This window comes from Chiloscyllium plagiosum, unplaced genomic scaffold, assembly GCF_037043375.1.
Source record: "Chiloscyllium plagiosum isolate Xiang-an unplaced genomic scaffold, Cpla_swu_hap1 HiC_scaffold_5, whole genome shotgun sequence".
Classification (NCBI taxonomy): Eukaryota; Metazoa; Chordata; class Chondrichthyes; order Orectolobiformes; family Hemiscylliidae; genus Chiloscyllium; species Chiloscyllium plagiosum.
Genome location: NW_028270143.1, coordinates 12,061,642 through 12,077,061, shown reverse-complemented (window position 1 = coordinate 12,077,061; position 15,420 = coordinate 12,061,642). Strand labels below are relative to the sequence as shown.

At 45.5% G+C, this 15,420-nt stretch overlaps 1 protein-coding gene across 2 annotated transcripts in view; it reads right to left on the bottom strand.

Moving 5' to 3' along the window:
* LOC122548185 (antizyme inhibitor 2-like) overlaps positions 1-15,212 on the bottom strand; it is an 81,406-nt gene extending 66,194 nt beyond the window's left edge. Inside the window, exon 1 of one of the 2 annotated variants that reach the window (XM_087987007.1) lies at positions 14,828-15,212. The gene's annotated coding sequence lies outside the window, so the exon portion shown is untranslated. The remainder of the gene's footprint in view (positions 1-14,827) is intronic. The other variant, XM_087987006.1, reaches the window with a different exon arrangement.
* Positions 15,213-15,420: the final 208 nt, after the last annotated feature.

The window sequence follows — 15,420 nt, the reverse complement described above, 5'->3', positions numbered from 1 at the left end:
ATTTGTTGGGCCAAAAGGCTGTACAGAATCCAATCTATACAATGAGTGAAAACGCACACTATTCTAAAAGGATCCGTGCCTGGCTTGATTGAACACCCGTCAATGCAAACAAGCTCAGGACAGTGTTTAGCATGAAGTGGAAGCCCAGTTCTGTTCAAGTATTTTGTATCAGATGCAGTACTTCTCTGTGCATCAAGTCCAAATGTCAGAGTTATTTTAATTTCTTACACTTCATTTACATGATATAAAGCACTTTTATCAAAATAAATGTGGTCTTTTATCCTTGTTACTGTTTTCAGTTCTAACATCAGACTCCCTGATGGTGAGAGATACAGGAGAGAGATTTGCATTCACTGTACACGATCACCAGCTACACGTCGCTACTGATCAGATCCATTGCCCAGTTTCAGCTGTCAGTATAAACCCTTCTGCAGGCTCCATGCACAAACTCTAAGGATTCATGATTTGGAGGATCTAAGGATTCAGGCACCCATTTGCAAACACCCACCTGTAGTACGCTCTTTGACATTCAATCAATCAACATTCCCAGGGCAGATACAGCATGGAGAAACTAAAGAAGCAAATGCCGGCTTATGATAGTAAATGTGATGGAGAATCAAGTCAAATGCAGAAGGTTTGGAAGAGAGATGTCAAAGCAAAAAGAGAGAGGCAAAGAGGGATGATGAACAATGAATGGCAGTTAAGATAAAGGGAATTTGCAAAGTCTTCTCTCAGCAAATAAATAGTAAAGGTTGATGAAAGGAGCAGAATGGCTGATCAGGGGTTCAAGAAAAGAGATTTATGTCTAGAATGGTGTTAAATTAATATGTTGCATCTTTCTTTACCTACAAGGCAAATGTTGCCCGGGTAAAGCTCAGTCACTAGAAGGGTTTAAAATTGAGAAGGGGATATTGGTTAGCTGTCAGTATTTAAAGTGTTCCTTATTCATTCATGCGATGAGAGCGGCACTGGCTAGACTAGCATTTATTGCCCATCCCTAATTGCCCACAGGGTAGTTAAGAATCAACCACATGTAGACCAAATCAGGTGAGGACAGCGGTTTCCCTTCCTAAAGGACATTAGTGATCCAGAGGGTTTTTACAACAATTGACAATGGATTTGTAGCCATCATTAAACCTTTTCAATTCCAGATTTTTACTGAATTCAAATTCCACCATCTGCAATGGCAGAATTCAAAACTGGTTCCCCAGAACATTGCTCAGATCTATGGATTAACAGTCCAATGATAATACCACTAGGCTGTTGCCTTCCCCCATTGAAAAGGCACCAGGACTGGGTGAGATGTATCCAAGGAGAAAGTGAGGACTGCAGATGCTGGAGACCAGAGTTGAAAAGTGTGGTGCTGGAAAAACACAGCAGGCCAGACAGCATCTGAGGAGCAGGAGAATTGATGTTTCAGGCATAAGCCCTTCTTCAGGAATGAGGCTGGTGTGCCAAGCGGGCTGAGATAAAAGGTAGGGGGGGGGTATTTTGGGGGAGGAGTGCTGGGAATACGATAGGTGGAAGGAGGTGAGGGTGAGGGTGATAGGCCGGAGAGGGGGTGGGGGTGAAGAGGTCGGGAAGAAGATTGCAGGTCAAGAGGGCGGTGTTGAATCCGGGGGTTGGGACTGAGATGGGGGGAGGGGAAATGAGGAAGCTGGAGAAATCTACATTCATCCCGTGTGGTTGGAGGGTTCCTAGGCGGAAGATGAGGCGCTCTTCCTCCAGGCGTCGTGTGGCCAGGGTCTGGCAATGGAGGAGGCCAAGGACCTGCATGTCCTTGGCGAGTGGGAGGGGGAGTTAAAGTGTTCAGCCACGGGGTGGTTGGGTTGGTTCATCCCATGTGGTTGGAGGGTTCCTAGGTGGAAGATGAGACGCTCTTGCTCCAGGCGTCGTGTGATTGTATTGGCGATGATTCTATTGGCGCTACCTCATGCTCCCACGAGGAGGTTGAACAGTTCATCCACTTTACTAACACCTTCCACCCCGACCTCAAATTTACCTGTACCGTCTAAGACTCCTCCCTCCCCTTCCTAGATCTCTCCATTTCTATCTCGGGTGACCGACTCAACACAGACATTTACTACAAACCGACTGACTCCTACAGCTACCTAGATTACATCTCCTCCCACCCTACCCCTTGTAAAAATGCCACCCCATATTCCCAATTCCATCGCCTCCACCGCATCTGCTCCCAGGAGGACCAATTCCACTACCGGACAACCCAAATGGCCTCCTTCTTCAAAGACTGCAATTTCCCCTCCGATGTGGTCGACGATGCTCTCCACCGCATCTCCTCCACTTCCCGCACCTCCGCCCTTGAACCCCGCCCCTCTAATCGCCACCAGGACAGAACCCCACTGGTCCTCACCTTCCACCCCACCAACGTCCGGATACATCGTATCATCCTCCATCATTTCCGCCACCTCCAAACAGACACCACCACGAGGGATATATTTCCCTCCCCACCCCTATCAGTGTTCCGGAGAGACCACTCCCTCCGCGACTCCCTCGTCAGGTCCACACCCTCCCACCAACCCAACCTCTGCTCCCGGCACCTTCCCCTGCAACCGCAGGAAGTGCAAAACTTGCGCCCACACCTCTCCCCTCACTTCCCTCCAAGGCCCCAATGGATCCTTCCATATCCGTCGCAAATTCACCTGCACCTCCACACACATCATTTATTGTATCCGCTGCACCCGATGTGGTCTCCTCTACATTGGGGAGACAGGCCGCCTACTTGCACAACGTTTCAGGGAATACCTCTGGGACACCTGCACCAACCCAACCACCCTGTGGCTGAACACTTTAACTCCTCCTCCCACTCCGCCAAGGACATGCAGGTCCTTGGCCTCCTCCAACGCCAGACCCTGGCCACACGATGCCTGGAGGAAAAGCGCCTCATCTTCCACCTAGGAACCCTCCAACCACACAGGATGAATGTAGATTTCTCCAGCTTCCTCATTTCCCCTCCCCCCACCTTATCTCAATCCCAACCCCCGGATTCAGCACCACCCTCTTGACCTGCAATCTTCTTCCCGACCTCTCCCCCCCCCATCCCCTCTCTGGCCTATCACCCTCACCCTCACCTCCTTCCACCTATCGTATTCCCAGCGCCCCTCCCCCAAATTCCCTCCCCCCTACCTTTTATCTTAGCCCGCTTGGCACACCAGCCTCATTCCTGAAGAAGGGCTTATGCCCAAAACATTGATTCTCCTGCTCCTCAGATGCTGACTGGCCTGCTGTGTTTTTCCAGCACCACACTTTTCAACTGAGATGTATCCAAGGATACTGAATGGAGTGCAAGTGAAAATTGCAGAAATACTAGTCATTTTTCCTGGATTCAGGAGTGGTGCTGGAGAAGTGGAGAATTTGGAACATGATGCTCTTGTTCAACAAAGCTTGTAAATACCACTTCAGCAATTATAGACCATTCGGTCTAACTTTCGTCACTGGGGGATCTTCTGGAAACAGTTGTTCAAGATACAATTAAGTTCCATGCGGAAAAATGTGGTTTAATTCAGAAATGCCAATATTAAGGAAAAGTTGTGTCAAACTAACTTACTGGAGTTTTTGAAGAGGTCACAGAGAGGATTGATGAGGACAGAGCTGATGATGTGATGTAGATGGGTTTTCAAAAGGCATTTGATACAATGCCACAGACCAGATTTATGAGGAACTTTACAGGTCATGGAATAAAAGGAACATTAGCAACATGGATATAAAATTAGCTCAGTGATAGGAAACAAGAGAATTGGTTAATGAGTATTTTCCAGGCTAGAGGAAGATTTGTAATAGAGTTTCCCAGAGGATTATATCAGGACCCTTTCTTTTTCTGATGATACATACAGATGACATAGATCTTGTTATGCAGGGAACAATTTCAAAGTTTGTGGTCAACACAAACTTGGAAACATTCTAAACTATGATGACCACAGGACTCCAAAAGGACATTGAAAAGTTGGTGGACTGGGCAGATAGGTGCCACGTCAACTTCCTTGCGAAGAAGTGAATGGTGATATATCTTGATACAATGTGCATGGAGAGACAGTATAAATAAATGGTCTTTTTCAAAAGGGAGCAGAAGGACCTGGGTATGTATGTGCATATTGGAAAGCTGAGTTATAAAGAAAGCCTAGATAGGCTGGAACTTACTTTATTGGAGTGTAGGAGGCTGAGGGATGACCTTATAGAGGTTTATAAAATCATGAGGGGTATAAGATAGGGTTGATGGTCAGGCACCTTTTCCCTACAGTAGAGGATTTCAAGTCGAGAGGGCATATTCTTAAAGTAAGAAGAGAGAGATTGAAAAAGACATGAGAGGCAAATTTTCTTCATCGAGGGTAGTTCATGTGTGGAATGAACTTCCTTAGGAAATGGTGGATACAGGTAAAATTACTATGTTTAAGAGACATTTGGATTAGTACATGAGTAAGAAAGGTTTGGACCAGGAATACGCAGGTGGGACTAGTTTAGTTTGTAATTATGTCAGGCAAAGACTGGTTTAACCGACGGGTCTGTTTCCATGCTGTATGACTCAATAAGTTATTAATGGTGTTATTAATGAGTAAAGAGAGCTGTAAATAACGCACACAGTATTCTAGATTCCATAAATAGGGGCACAGAATACAAGCGCAGAGAGATCATGCAGAACTTGTATAAGTCAGTGGTTTGACCTCAGTCCCATTCTGGGCACCAACACACTGAGAAAGTTACAAATGCATTGGAAAGACAGCAAAAAAGGTTGATGAGATTTATTACAAGGATGAGAAACTTCAACGGTTTTTTGGGGAGGCAAATGGTGAGGGAGACGTGATTGAAGGTTTCAAAATCGTGAAGGCTCCAGATGGAGTATCCAAAGAGAAACATTTGTAAACAGAGGGAACCACAGAGCACCATTTTAAAATGTTTTGCAAAGGAAATAAATGTGAGGTGCGAAAAAACGTTTTCACATACTGAGTGGGTCCAGGTTTTGACTACGCTGCCTAAGCCTATGTGGAGGCAGGTTCATCAAGCTATTCAAAAGTCCCTTTCGATGACTATTCAAACAGAAACAATAGAACATAGAACATTACAGCGCAGTACAGGCCCTTCAGCACTCGATGTTGCACTGACCTGTGGAACCAATCTGAAGCCTAGCTATCCTACACTATTCCATTTTCATTCTATATTTATCCAATGACCATTTATGGCCCTTAAAGTTGGCAGGTCTACTGCTGTTGCAAGCAGGGCATTCCACACCCCTACAACTCTATGAGTAAAGAAACTACCTCTGACATCTGTGCCATATCTGTCACCTCTCAGTTTAAGGCTACGTCCCCTCATGCTAGCCATCACCATCCAAGGAAAAAGGGTCTCACTGTCCACTCTGTCTAACCTTCTAATTATCTTATATGTTTCAACTAAGTCACCTCTCAACCTTCTCTCAAACGAAAACAGCCTCAAGTCCCTCAGTCTTTCCTCAAAACACCTTCCCTCCATATCGTAGTTAATCACCTCTGAGCCCTTTCCAAAGTTTCCACATCCTTCCTATAATGCAGTGACCAGAACTGTACGCAATACTCCAAGTACAGCTGCAGCAGAGTTTTGTACAGTTGCAACATGACCTCGTGGCTTTGCAACTCAAACCCTCTACCAAAAAAGCTAACACACTGTATGCCTTCTTAACAACCCTATCAAACTGGGTGGCAACTTTCAGGAATCTTTGTGCCTGGACACCAAGTTCTCACTGCTCACCTACACTGCAAAGATTCTTACTCTTAACCCAGTCCTCTTTGTTTCTATGTGTGAATAAGGGGGAATGGTGGGAAATTGGCACAAAGTCCAAATGTTCAGAGTGCCAGTGCATGCACACTCCCGGAACAAACACAGCACCAGGTCAGAGACAGAGTAAAACTTCCTTTACTCCTTTAAACAGAAATTCCCAGAACAAGTACAGCACAACTTTAGCTACCCAGTAAAGCTCCCTCTGCACTGTCCCCATCAATCACTCCCAGGACAGGAAGAGCACAGGGCTACATAAAAGGTTTAACACACTGATTATCTTAATGGCATCAGTTCAATGAAAAGTGTCAACCATTCCGCTGCAGAGATGTCATCAGACCAGTTGCTTTAATGTTTCAGAAATATTTTACTATGATCCAATTTGTGATCATGAAGTTCCAGATCAACACATTGGCTTTGAGGCTGAGACAGAGATGCAAAATGTATGTATCCACACTCAAGATAAAGTGTTTCATTTTACCAGAGCCCATAGTCTACTGAGTCACAGTGCCTTGCACTAATGCAGTCTGTATTCCAGTAGAGAGAGCATTGGCACTAACACAGTCTGTATCCCATTGAGAGATAACACTGGCACTAACACAGTCTGTATCCCATTGAGAGATAACACTGGCACTAACACAGTCTGTATCCCATTGAGAGATAGCATTGGCACTAACACAGTCTGTATCCCATTGAGAGATGGTACTGGCACTAACACAGTCTGTATCCCAGTGTGAGACAGAACTGGCACTGACACAGTCTGTACCCCGGTGAGAGATGACACTGGTGCCAATACAGTCTGTATCCCAATAAAAAGTAATACTGGCACTAACACTGTACTCTGGTGAGAGACAGCACAGGAAGTAACACAAACTGTACTCCAGTGAGCGATAACACTGACACTAATGCAATCTGCACCCCAGTGAGAGAGAGAATTGGCTCTAACACAGCCTGTATCCCAGTAAGAGACAGCACTGGCCCTAACACAGTCTGTATCCCAGTAAGAGATAGCACCAGCACTAATACAGTCTGTACCTCAGTGGGAGATGGCACTGGCACTAATACAGTCTGTATCTCAGTCAGAGACAGCACTTGTACTAACACATTCTCTATTGCAATGAGAGACAGCACGGGCATTAGGACACCCTATATCCCAGTCAGGAACAGCACTAGCATTAACACAGACTGTGTCTCAGTGAGAGACCGTAATAGCGCTAACACATTCTGTATCCCAGTGTGAGACAGAACTGGCATCAACATAGTCTGTACCCCAATGAGAGACAGCACTAATATGAACATATTCTGTATCGTAGTGAGAGACTGCACTGACACTAACACAGTCTATATCCAAGGGAGAGATAGAACTAATATTAACAGTTTGTATCCCAGTGAGAGATAGCACTGACACTAAAACACTGTATCCCAGTGTGAGACAGAACTGGCACCAACACAGTCTGTATCCCAGACAAAGACAGCACTGGAACTAATACAGTGATTATCCCAGTCAAAGACAGTACTGGCACTAACACATACTCTATCCCAATGAAAGACATCACTGGCAGTAACATAGTCTGTACCCCAGTCACAGACAGCACTGGCATGAACACACTCTGTATCCAAGTGAGAGACAGCATTGGCACTAACACAGTTTATATCCAAATGAGAGACAGAACTAGCATTAACAGTCTGTGTCCAAGTGAGAGACAGCACTGACATTAAAACACTCTGTATCCCAGTGTGAGACAGAACTGGCACCAACACAGTCTGTATCCCAGACAAAGACAGCACAGGAACTAACACAGTCAGTATCCCAGTGAGAGACAGCACTGGCATTAACACAGTCTGTATTCAAGTGAGAGACAGAACCAGCATTAACAATCTGTGTCCAAGTGAGAGACAGCACTAACACTAAGACACTCTCTATCCCAGTGTGAGACAGAACTGGCACCAACACAGTCTGTATCCCAGACAAAGACAGCACAGGAACTAACACAGTTCAGTATCCCAGTGAGAGACAGCACTGGCACTAACACAGTCTGTATTCAAGTGAGAGACAGAACTAGCATGAACAATCTGTGTCCAAGTGAGAGACAGCACTAACACTAAGACACTCTCTATCCCAGTATAAGACAGAACTGGCAGCAACACAGTCTGTATCCCAGACAAAGACAGCACTGGAACTAACAGTCAGTATCCCAGTGTGAGACAGCACTGGCCATAACACAGTCTGTACCACAGTCAGAGACAGCACTGGCACTAATGCAGTCTGTGTCCCAGTCAGAGACAGCACTGGCACTAATGCAGTCTGTATCACAATGAGAGGCAGTACTAGCATTATCACAGTCTGTACCCCAGTGAGAGGCAGCATTCGCATTAACACAGTCTGTACCCCAGTGTGAGACACCACTTGCTCTCACAGTCTATCCCAGTCAGAGACTGCACTGGCCAATACAGTCTGTTCTGAAATTAGGGACATTAAATAAACATGAAACCAAGGCTGAGTTCAGTGATTTTCAAGGGCTAGGCAGTTTGGAAATTTCCCTTTTGTAATGTAAAAGACCAGAAAATAAGGGCAATCCTGGGAGCACTGTTTTGAGATGGTATCAGCAACTGGTATCTCATGGCATCAGCAATTGGTTCCAGATGGTGTCTCACAACCTAGGAATCAAATCAAAGCTCTGTAGTCTTGCTAAGGCTCCTTGATGCCACACTTGGTCGAATGCAGCATTCATGTCAACAGCTGCCACTGCCATCTCACCTCGGAATTCAGCTCTTTTGTCCAGGTTTGAATGAAGGCTGTCATTAGGTCAGGAGCTGAGTGGCCCTGGTGGAACCCAGACTGGACATCACTGAGCAGATTATTGCTGAGCAGGTGCTGCTTGATGACACTTTCTATCATTTTACTGATGATTGAGAGTAGACTGATGGGAGATAATTGGCTGGGTTGGATTTGTCCTGCTTTTTTGTGTGCAAGTCACACCTGGGCAATTTTCTACAGTGTCAGTTGGGTGCCAGTATTGTAGCTGAACTGGCACAAGTTGCCTAGGGGTGCAGTACGTTCCAGAGGACAGGTCTTCAGTACTATTGGGGTGGCACAATGGCTCAGTGGTTAGCACTGCTGCCTGCTACCAAGGTCCCAGGTTCAATTCCAGCCTTGGGTGACTGTCTTGGGAAATCATGTTTGACTAATCTTCTGGAATTTTTTGAGGATGTAACTCTGAAGATAGACGAGGGAGATCCAGTAGATGTAGTGTACCTGGACTTTCAGAAAGCTTTTGATAAAGTCCCACATAGGAGGTTAGTGAGCAAAATTAGGGCGCATGGTATTGGGGGCAAAGTACCAACTTGGATTGAAAGTTGGTTGGCTGATAGGAAACAAAGAATAGTGATAAATGACTCCATTTTGGAATGGCAGGCAGTGACCAGTGGGGTACCGCAGGGATCAGTACTGGGACCGCAGCTTTTTACAATATATGTAAATGATATAGAAGATGGCATTAGTAATAACATTAGCAAATTTACTGATGATACTAAGCTGGGTGGCAGGGTGAAATGTGATGAGGATGTTAGGAGATTACAGGGTGACCTGGACAAGTTAGGTGAGTGGTCAGATGCATGGCAGATGCAGTTTAATGTGGATAAATGTATGGTTATCCACTTTGGTGGCAAGAACAGGAAGGTAAATTACTACCTAAATGGAATCAATTTAGGTAAAGGGGCAGTACAGAGAGATCTGGGAGTTCTTGTACACCAGTCAATGACGGTAAGCATGCAGGTACAGCAGGTAGTGAAGAAGGCTAATAGCATGCTGGCCTTCATAACAAGAGGGATTGAGTATTGAACCAAAGAGGTTCTTCAGCAGCTGTACAGGGCCCTGGTGAGACCACACCTTGAGTACTGTGTGCAGTTCTGGTCTCCAAATTTGAGGAAAGACATTCAGGCTATTGAGGGAGTGCAGTGTAGGTTCACGAGGTCAATTCCTGGAATGGCAGGATTACCTTACACTGAAAGACTGGAGTGACTGGGCTTGTATACCCTTGAGTTTAGAAGACTGAGAGGGGACCTGATTGAGACATATAAGATTATTAAAGGATTGGACACTCTGGAGGCAGGAAACATGTTTCCGCTGATGGGTGAGTGCCGAATCAAAGGACACAGCTTAAAAATACGGGGTAGACTATTTAGTACAGAGATGAGGAGAAACTTCTTCACCCAGAGAGTGGCGGCTGTGTGGAAAGCTCTGCCCCAGAGGGCAATGGAGGCCCAGTCTCTGGATTCATTTCAGAAAGAGTTGGATAGAGCTCTCAAGAATTGTGGAATCAAGGGTTATGGAGATAAGGCAGGAACAGGATACTGATTTAGGATGATCGGCCATGATCATATTGAATGTGGTGCTGGCTCGAAGGGCAGAATGGCCTACTCCTGCACCTATTGTCTATTGTCTGTGTGGAGTTTACACATTCTCCCTGTGTCTACGTGGGTTTTTTCTGGTTGCTCTGGTTTCCTCCCACAGTCCAAAGATGTGCAGGTCAGGTGAGTTGGCCATGAGAAATTGCCCGTAGTATTCGGTGCATTAGTCAGAGGGAAATGGGACAGGGTGGGTACTCTTCGGAGGGTCGGTGTGGACTTGTTGGGCCTGTTTCCACACTGTAGGGAATCAAATCTAATCTACAGAATGCTGGCAGGACCTTAAGGCCTTTCCTGTATCCAATTCCTTCACCATGTGGACTAAATTGGGTGAACACTGATTTCTGTGATACTGGGGATCTTTGGAGGGAGCCAAGATGGATCATCCACCTGGCACTTCTGGCTGGAGATTGTTGTGAATGCTTCAGCCTCATCTTTTGCACTGACATGCTTGGCTCTCCTGTTATTGAGGATTGGATGGTTTGCGGAGTCTACCCCTTCGGTAATTTGTTTAATTGCCAATGAGCAGCAAGTTTTTTTGTCATGCTTAACGTGATGTCGTAAGACTTCATGGAGTCCAGAGTCCATGTTGAGAAGTCCCACTCATACCGGACAGCCTGGTACACTCCTTCACTCCCAACAAGTACACACCATCAAGCCCAACCCCCATCACCACCAATGGCACCTTCCACTGCAATCACAGAAGGTGTAACCCTTCCTCCCTCCTCATTATCCAAGAGCCCAAACACATTTTCCAGCTACACTTCACTCAATCTAGTCAACTGCATTTGCTACTCACAAGGTGGTTTCCTCTACATTGGAGTGACTGCTTTGCAGAACATGTAAATTCTATATTCTGTCCAAAATAAGACCCTGAACTTCCAGTTGCCCGACATTTCAACACACCACCATGTTCCCTGGCCAACATCTCTGTTTCAGGCTTGCTGTAGTACTCCAGGGAAGCTCAGTGCAAGCTGCAAGAACAGCACATCATTTTCCACTTGAGAACTCTACGACTTCTGGACTCAATATCGAGTTCAACAACTTTAGGGCATCAGGCACCTTCTCCCTTGCCCTTACTGCAACCCTAACACACTAGGCCTTGTTATCACATGGTCTGCTATTTCACACAACTTAGCCCCCAGTATTAGCTATTCATCCTCCTACACTGATTGTAATACACTTTTTTGTCTGTCCAACTGATCTTCTCTCTCTTTGGCTCTATTTTCATCCATCCTTTACACCTTACCCCCTCCTCCCACTCTACCTTCTGCATAAAAACACATTTTTTTTCCTCACTATCATCAGTTCTGAGGAAGGGTCTCTGGACCCAAAACATTCACTCTGATTTCTCTTAACAGATGCTGCCAGACCACTGTGTTTTTCCAGCAGTTTCTATTTTTGTTCGCTCCTGATTGTCTATGTTAGTGCACCAAGTCTTCAGGGATGGTGTTGGCGTTGGTCTGGAATGTTTTGTGCCAGGTATAATTCTGTAAGTATGCCTCCTCCAGACTGTTGCTTGACTAGTCTGTAAGGTAGGTCTCCCAATTTTGGCACCAACATCCAGGGGCTAGTAAGGAGAACTTTGCAGGTTCAACAGAGCTGTGTTTGCATTTGTCATTTCTGATGACAGTTGATCAGTCTTTTTTTTGTTTTTTCCTTCATAGAGTCATAGAGATGTAGAGCACGGAAACAGACCCTTCGGTCCAACCCGTCCATGCCGACCAGATATCCCAACCCAATCTAGTTCCACTTGCCAGCATCCAGCCCATATCCCTCCAAACCCTTCCTGTTCATATGCCCATTCAAATGTCTTTTAAATGCTGTAATTGTACCTGCCTCCGCCACTTCCTCTGGCAGCTCATTCCATACACGTACCACCCTCTGTGTGAAAACGTTGCCCCTTAGGTCTCTTTTGGGGCGGCACGGTGGCACAGTGGTTAGCACTGCTGCCTCACAGCGCCAGAGACCCGGGTTCAATACCCGCCTCAGGCGACTGACTGTGTGGAGTTTGCACGTTCTCCCCGTGTCTGCGTGGGTTTCCTCCGGGTGCTCCGGTTTCCTCCCACAGTCCAAAGATGTGCAGGTCAGGTGAATTGGCCATGCTAAATTGCCCGTAGTGTTAGGTAAGGGGTAAATGTAAATGTAGGGGTAGGGGTATGAGTGGGTTGCGCTTCGGCGGGGTGGTGTGGACTTGTTGGGCCGAAGGGCCTGTTTCCACATTGTAAGTAATCTAATCTAATCTAATCTAATCTAATCTAATCTAATCTATATCTTTCCCCTCTCACCCTAAACCTATGGCCTCTAGTTCTGGACTCCCCCACCCCAGGGAAAATACTTTGTCTATGTAACCTATCCATGCCCCTCATGATTTTGTAAACCTCGACAAGGTCACCCCTCAATCTCCGACTCTCCAGGGAAAACAGCCCCAGCCTGTTCAGCCTCTCCCTATAGCCTTCCAATGGGAAGGAGACCAGAATTGCACACAATATTCCAACAGTGGCCTTACTAATGTCCTGTGCAGCCGCAACATGACCTCCAACTCCTGTACTCAATACTCTGACCAATAAAAGAAAGCATACCAACCGCCTTCTTCACTATCCTATCTACCTGTGACCCCACTTTCAAGGATCTATGAACCTGCACTCCAAGGTCTCTTTGTTCAGCAACACTCCCTCGGACCTTACCATTAAGTGTATAAGTCCTGCTAAGATTTGTTTTCCCAAAATGCAGCACCTCGCATTTATCTGAATTAAACTCCATCTGCCATTTCTCAGCTCATTGGCCCATCTGGTCAAGATCCTGTTGTAGTCTGAGGTAACTTTCTTCGCTGTCCACTATACCTCCAATTTTGGTGTCATCTGCAAACTTACTAACTGTACATCTTATGCTCGCATCCAAATCATTTATGTAATGACAAAAATTAGTGGACCCAGCACTGGTCCTTGGGGCACTCCACTAGTCACAGGCCTCCAGTCTAAAAAACAACCCTCCACAACCACCCTCTGTCTTCTACCTTTGAGCCAGTTCTGTATCCAAATGGCTAGTTCTCCCTGTATTCCGTGAGATGTAATCTTGCTAACCAGTCTCTTATGGGGAACCTTGTCGAATGCCTTACTGAAGGCCATATTGATCACATCTACTACTCTGCCCTTATCAATCCTCTTTGTTACTTCTTCAAAAAACTCAATCAGGTTTGTGAGACATGATCTCCCATGCATAACTGAGTGGTTTCCTCAGCCATTTCAGAGACACATAGGTGGGTCTAAAGTCACACGTCGGCAGTTTGTTGGTATCAGGTAATGAGTTTGTTTAAAGTCCACATAGTTTGGCCATACACGTAGTAACCATTTCACATCAGCAACTTGTGGGTCTTTGTACGTCCTGAACTATTACAGCGTTGGGAATCATTTACATTTGAATTGTTGTTTCTTTAACTTTGGGAATAAACCGATTAGATATTTAAAAATAACGAGAGCTCCCTCCACAGTTGTGGCAATGTACTTTAGCTTTTAAAGTCACAATGTCCATGTTACACAGCAGCTTGAATGATTAAATCTCGTTAACTTCCCTCAAGCCTGGATCTACATTTCAGGAGTTTAGATTGATCAGGTCTCTTCAAACATCTCGCTACTTGTTTATCTTTCGAATCCAATTCTCCTGATATGTTTGTTTCTAAATCACAGTGAGCAGCATCTGAAATTAAAATAAATCCTCCCAAATCTCTGAACAACTGCCCAACTCTTTAAATCCTCAAACTTTGCGACATTTTTAACCCCAAAGTCTGTCCAACCAATGCAGAATTCGTTACAATTACTCCAACATTAAAACACATTCATTTGTTTCACACAGAGGTGGAAAAGCCGAGCATGTGCTTTGAAAATAAATGAAAACAGACAAATCAATCGTGACAGCCGAAGCAGCAAACTGCTTTAAAACCATATCCACAATGTCCCAGAAAGGGAACACACTTGGAAGTGACAGACGATGACACGCAAACCACAAAACTACAGAAGCTGCTTCTCGCTCTAAATGGTTTTAACGGAGTGTTAGAGATTCAGCAGCAGCCTGTAACAGTCCGTCTCTGGCGCGTATTCACCGAAAGTAATTGATTTCTCTCTGCTCCTGTAACTTGTCTTTACAACTACCTGGGATTCAGTCACATCATGCATGTCTTGCCCTGAACTCGTCTTTCGACTGCAGACCCCGGTAGGTGGTCTCTTTCTCTCTCTCTCTCCTGCTCTATTTGAATATTTTCTCATTCAGCTGCCTCCTTTCATCGATATTGCAGACTTCAGGAACCTCACTTTGCCAGCTCACTGATCTATTCGGCAGTTCTGAATCAGCCTGCGCCTCGTTTATCCCTTCCTTTCTGGAATAGATCCTCCTCAAAGAGACAAACATCGACACAGAAACACACAAACTAATCTTCCTCTTTTGCCTTTTCCAAAGTACTGAGACAGCCGCGGTAGTTGCATGAAGATAATTTCTCCCAGCTTTTGCCAGATTCCTGTGTGAGTTTGTTTTGGCTCCTCTTCACCCGCTCCCCTCCCCAGATCTGTTGCTTTTCTCACAGGACCCTGAGATTCCAAATCGTTTTCTTCGTTTTATCTATTAAAGTTGTTCTTTAATCCACCTGAAATGTAATTACTCAGACCTTGGCTCTCCAACTAAAGGTGTCATCTTAGACATGGCTTTCATTTCGCTCCTTAACCACCACCCCAAAAATGTCCTTCACCTCCGGCTCTGTCCCACGACGATTCTCGATCCTGTCCCACAAAGGTTTCTTGATCCAGCCGCTGCTGATTCTGGATCTGAATTGTGGACGTGGGTTCACTGAGTTGGCGAATCCACCCAACTATGTGTTTGTCTCCTGATATGCCTCCGCCTTCAATTTCACTGCCGACTGTCCTCAAATCTCGCTGCCTGACAGACTTCAGCCTTCCTTTGTGAAGGAAATAAAGGCACTCCTTCCTTTCCGCATCTACTCGCTTCAAAGTGCCAGCTCCGAGAGGTCTATCTTGTTTACTCTGTCAATTGGTGGATTCTAACATGATATTATAGTCAGAGGCAGTTTACTGAAAAAAAAACAGGGCAACGGGTCCTCCACCCACCCAACAGACTGCCTCCCTGAGCTTCATTTGAGTCACATATTACTGCACTTTACATTGTGTAACCTGGTTATACAGGTTTCTCTGGTATCATAATGTGGTAGCATAGTGTGCAATGAGTACACAGTTTTCAAAGTCC